We start from the raw sequence: 6,000 nt of genomic DNA on the forward strand, positions 1-6,000 counted from the left end.
AGAAGAGAGTCAGGTATTTGTATATGTGCACTCTATATAAACTGTGATTCATGGTTAATATTAACATTAATCATATCAACTGCATATTACCCATCATTTGCAGGGAGAAATAACATTGATTAATGTTTTCAAACACTGTGCATAGATCTTCACGTGCATCAGCACACCTAACCAATTAGTACTTCACTTTGCTAATCACATGTGCCATGTGTTCTAGGTTAACATTATTTGGATAATATTTAACATTAAGATTTTTTATCATAACAATTACTATGGGTCATGTCAAAAGTTTCCAGTGTAAAGATTAACAGAGACTTTTTAATTTTACCAAGATAATTCAACAGGTGTTTTTATGTTATACTTTATATCCTCTTTGCAGTGTACAGTACTCTAGACAAAGATATTGGGGGTAGATGAAACAGGTGACTTTAAATTCTTAAGTTTATTGATGGTCATAGAATTTCCAGCTGTTAAAGATATTTTCCTAATTATTTGAAATGCTATAGTATATATTCTTGATGTTAAAAATTTCTATAGTTTCAAATGGTCCTCAAGCTACTATTTTTGAATTCAAAAAATATATAACATAAATGAGAAATTCCTCATAATCCAGCAGTCACCAGGCTTTGTCTAGGCATTTATATACCTGTTCTTGCTTTATATATTTTACATGTAAAATATGGGGCAAAAAGAATTTATATAAAGGCAGTTACAAGTTTTTCCACTGGTTTTTATTGAGGGAGAAGTAACCAAAAGATCAAATTAGGTGTTATGATTTTTAACAATGATGGGAACTTAATGCATCAGTAAAATTATGAACCAGATACTACAGTTATTAGTCTAACTATGACTAGTACTAACTACATCTGTAGTTAACAGTATGGATTACAGAATCACTACTTGAATCAGAATCTCTACCTATGTGACAGTGGTCATGATTACTGTTCTCCTTGTGCCTCAGTTTCCTCCTCCATAAAATGGAGATAATGGTAATATAGGAAGCCTTCGTTTGGCTCTTGTGAAGAATACCTAAGTTACTCTATATAGAGCTGTAGAATGATGTCCAGCACACAGTAAGTCAATAAATTTAGTTATTATTATTGTTTGCTTTAAATTATTAATACACATTTCCCCAGCGTGTTCAACACTTAATTCACCTAACTCACTCTGGTGCCTCTTCTCTTCCTACGGACATTTCAGGGAGTCTTATGGATGTGCGATGAATCGATTACGTTTCTATTTTGAGACATTCTGCCACTTTAACAACAACCAAACACACACACACACACACACACAGCTGCTTTTTAAAATTTGAAAGTAGTTGTTAAGGCAAAGAAAGAAAATGACTATATGTCATTAAATTTAAATAACTTCAAAAATCGGATAATAACCAGATACGGGTAGCACATGCTCTACATGCTATAAAAAGTATTGATAGAAGTTTTGTAATCCTCCCCATGTCCATAGGTGGATGATGAGGTGAAACAGTACATCAGCTGGTAGATAGAGAAGTGCAGAGATAACCAGAGTGAGATATAAATCTCTGATTCAGAAAACATTGATGAAAGCATTTAAGAAGACCACCTGACTTAAACACCTCCTCACACGTCATGCCTCTGTAAATATGTGACTTCTAGGGCATCCTGTTCCAACTTCCATGTCTGGCCCAGAATCCTTTATTACACATTCTTACAGAAATCCTTCTTTTAGAACTCATGGCAATTTGTAAATAAACATTTATTTGTATAATCATTGTATTGAAGTCTGGCCCCTGTGCTGGCAGGGCGCACTCATCTTTCTGCTCACCAGTGATCCCCAGTTCTTTGCCCAGCACTGGAGGCGAAGGGCCTCTCAAGAAACAGAGACAGCACAACTCTCCCAAAACTAGAGGTAGGGGACTTGAAAGGAAAAAGTCGTGTCAAATCCCCCAGGTGAGATAAAAGTAGTGAGAGAATGCTTTTTCTAAAATAAGTAAGAGAAACTAGAAAACTGGAACAGGTGAGTCAGTTCAGAAAGGATATATGTATGTGCCATAGGATTTATGCCTTAATAACCATCAATGTTTTATATAGACTCGGAAAATTCAAATTCACTTTCAATAACAAAAACGATTGTGCCTGATGGCATGCAACTTTCCTGACTACAGCACTGTGCTCTAACACCCCCAAATAAAGATGGAGCCCTAATTTGGCGTGTGGAAGCGTTTAACCACTGAAGATAATTATTTTCATGTCCAAAGATCACGTTTCCATATAGTTCAGTTGGATTGTATTCTCTTTTCACATATGATGTGGAATAAGTGAGCATTTGAAGTATGTACACTGAATTTAATTAAACTGAAAGACAAGACTTAAGGAAATCTATGAATGTCAAAATAATTTTGAAACATTATGTGAAGCAGAAATTAAATTTACTTGAAAAAACAACAGATGAAGACCTAAGAGAGACATCTGTCCAATAAAATGAGTATTATAAGAGTTCCATGATAAGTTCAAATGAGAAGTAATTCTCTAAATATGTGCAGTTGGACTTTACCCCATTGAGACCTTTCTTCACATCATGGTTCATTTAAAACAAGTGGATATTTTTACAGTATTTCAGCTTAGAACTAATGAGAAAATGTGATTTCAGTCTTCATTGCTACACAACTTTGCCTAAAGTACATACAATTGGTGAAAAGGCATGACATATACAAACACTCGCAATATAGCCTGCTTTTAATCACTGAGAGTTGAAAGAGAATTGCATAATTCTTCTTTTAAAACTGCCTAAGCTCTTGTCAGTGTGATTGAATTAAAGATGATTAAACTCGCTCAAAATTTCTGCAAGATGGTGTTTGGAAGAAAATGATGGCCCTGCTTTGAGCAAAGAACAGACTAATTCCTTACGAAGTTTAAAATTAAGTGCAAATTTAGAGATTCAGCTGCCTGCTTTATAATTTACTTTGCTGATAAATCTTAACTGCTGAAAATCTTAACTTTGCTGATAAATACTACTTTAATCTATAATTGTTGTAGGAAACGGTCAATTGTGGCAAAAGGAAATGACTCAAAGGATACTTGCCGTAATTATAGTATTAGAAATTATAGTATTAGAAAAAGTGTTAATTGTCCCAAAGGTGTAGCACACAGTTAAGAGGTTCATCTTGGTAGAGACGTGGTCAATATATCAAATATAGAAGATTTTAGGTCTTATTTTTATGAAAAAAAATATATGTTGGTTTAGAGTACATCAAAAGCTCAACTAGGCTCTAATATTTAAAACTGTACGACCTTGGGTAAATTACTTCACCTCTCTGTGTCTGGATTTCCTCATGTGTAAAAGGTGGACAGTATTATTACCTACTCTTTATGGTGGTGTTAGAATTAAGTGAGTGACTAAAGCTAAAGTTCATAGAACTGTGCCTGGAGGGCTGTTTTTTTCCTAAAGTTTCTACCTTTGGAATAAGCAAAATAAGTCCTTTTTGTAAAAGAAATTAATAATTAGGCATACGTCAACAATGTAGGTTACTGATATGTTTGAAAGGAAACACAAGACACATTAAACACCAAGCGATCATAACAGATAAACTTGAACAAAAACATCAACTCAAAAGACCCTTTTTTAGAGCAACAGTGAACCTAATGGCGGTGAACTTCACTGCCAGAGTACATCCAATACCCCTCACCCCGACTCAAGTTCTACACTTACCTTCTCAAAACCATACCCCAATCTCGCCAGAGGAAAGTTTTACTACCAAGTCCCGGGCATGGTACCCCTGAGCCCAGCCCCGCCATCCCTCTTCTCTCCTTGGCTTTGGTCTTCTGATAGACACCTCGCCACCTCCCACTCCGGTACCAGAACGGACCTCGCTTCCGCCCTCTGTTCAGAGGAAAACTCCAGAGTGGGCAACAGGCTATAAAAGCCGGAGACACTCACCGTCCGCGCCGACCGCCCCCCCGCCCCCCGCAGGGCGCCCCCTCCCGCCCGACCCGCCGCCTCGGCACCGCAGTGCATTGCAACACGCGCAGACGCCGCCGGCGGGAGAGGATCCCACCGCGGATTTCCCGGTCAACAGTAGCCCCCCAGAACTCTCCCCACGTGAGTGTCATCCCTAATGGAGGTGGCTACGCCACCTCCCAGTAGCTCAGCCCGCGGGGACCACCGAGCGAGCAACCGTGACCACAAAAACAACTCAACCCGCGGCGCGAGCGAGCCGGCTGCCCTCGCCCTCCCGGGAGCTGTGCAGCGGCGACGGCAGTGGCGGCGGGGGCTGCGGCGCGTCCCGGCCTCGGCGGGAGGCCGACATTTACCTGCGCGGCCCCGCGCCCCCGGGCCGGCCATCCTGCCGCAGCCGCTCCCGCCGCCCCGCGGGCCCGAGGCGCCGCCCGCCGCCGCCCGGGGAGGCGCCGCGCCGCAGTCCCGGCTGCGGCGTCCGGCACATGCTTCGCGCTCCCGGCGGCCGGCGCCCGCGCACAGGTGGGAACCCCCGCGAGTGGGCGTAGGGGCGATTCCCTCCCTTCGCCGCGCTCGCCGCCCGCTTCCACTCTTGACTTTGCCGGCTGCGCGGCGCCTGCCCTTGCTCCGGCGGCCGAGCCTCCTCAGCCCGCGCCCCGGCGCCGTGGGCTGCTGCGGTCCCTGCGCAGCTAGGGCTGCGCGTCACCGGCATCTCCCGCCCGGCGGCTGGCTCCGCGGCACCGGGCGGCCGGGGTCAGCGCGCGGCAGCCGGGCCCCGCGCCCACCCTCGCCCGCCACACGGACCCTGTCCACCCCCACGCCCTCCCCCACTCCGGAGCTGTCAGGGAAGAAAACGCCTCGCACACACCTTGGAATGGACGGGCGCCTCAGTCACCGACTCGTCAAACTCTTAGAAGGTGTCCACCGGTCTGTGGGGAGGTTTGGGCATGGAGTAGGAGCCGCTTTCTTATTATTTAATAATGTTGGAAGTGCCCGGTCCGCTGCCAGAGTTGTGGGTCATGTGGGCACAGCAGAGGCTGGCTGCTGCCAGTACCAGGGTTTCCTGAGGATCCTGAAACTATGATCTCATCCTCCTCATCCGCCTCCCCCGCCCCTCTCTCCGCGGGCGCGCACGCACAGCACACACACATACACACACATGCACACACACGCACACATACGCTCCCACGGCATGCACTATCCTCCTTCCTGGACCGAAATATTCTTCAAGGGAAATACGGTGTTCACGCTCTTCATTGAAAAAAAAAAAAAAAAAAAAAGGAAAAAGAAAAATCCTTCTGGAGAAAGATTTTCCTCTTTCACAGCTTGATTTATGTGCTTTGTTTATTTCCTACAGTTGGCCCTCACACGTGCAAGGGAGCTGAACAGAGCCTCAGAATTAAAATTAAAAATAATCGTCCTCTTATGTCGACCCAGATTTTGGTCAGAACCCAAGACTCAAACAGTACAATTTCAATTTAAAACAGAGGCAATAATATGCCAGGTTTGAATATGGAATAGTAATACCATCTGAGATGTGTGCAGTGGGTTTCTTTCCCAAGCCGCGAACATCTCCCAAACATTACCTCATTTATTTGCAGAACATCTTTGCAGAGGAAGAGGATGAGAAGGCAACTAGTACTGTCACTTCAGAGGTACAGAAGCACAGGGCAGATAACATGACTTATCCAGGTTCAAGTAAGTCAGTATGTCACTATAAACATTAATTGCACAGCTACTCACAATTTGCCAAATTCACTATTATCAGTTCCTGGAAACTTAAGGTACTGAAAAATAATGAAGATATTTTTGATTATTTTTAAATGACCTTCTGCCTAAGATCGCAAATTAGTTAATTAATTTTTCTCTAGTATGGGTTTTCATAGAATGTTCTCTTGTGTATTTGTATATATCTCCAGTTTCACGTTTCCATTTATTTTCTTTCTTTCGTTTTTCCGGGGCTGTTTTATGTCTGCATGTCCCTGTGTGTATTCATATTCATTTGAGTGTTTTAAACTCCTTAGCAGTAACAAGCAATTCAGTCAATGTTTTGGGGGGTAGTCA

The 6,000-nt window shown here is 43.1% G+C and overlaps 1 protein-coding gene across 16 annotated transcripts in view; it reads right to left on the reverse strand.

Annotated features, from left to right (window-relative positions):
* The window catches only part of DTNA (dystrobrevin alpha), a 390,891-nt gene extending 385,864 nt beyond the window's left edge, over nt 1-5,027 (reverse strand). For 5 of the 16 annotated variants that reach the window (XM_049697961.1, XM_049697960.1, XM_049697958.1 and 2 more), the window contains exon 1: nt 4,805-5,026. The gene's annotated coding sequence lies outside the window, so the exon portion shown is untranslated. Of the gene's footprint in view, nt 1-4,804 lie in introns of all 16 variants that reach the window. The other 11 variants (XM_049697970.1, XM_049697967.1, XM_049697962.1 and 8 more) reach the window with 5 other exon arrangements.
* Between the last annotated feature and the right edge of the window lie 973 nt (nt 5,028-6,000).

This window comes from Orcinus orca, chromosome 15 (genome assembly GCF_937001465.1).
Source record: "Orcinus orca chromosome 15, mOrcOrc1.1, whole genome shotgun sequence".
Taxonomy (NCBI): Eukaryota; Metazoa; Chordata; class Mammalia; order Artiodactyla; family Delphinidae; genus Orcinus; species Orcinus orca.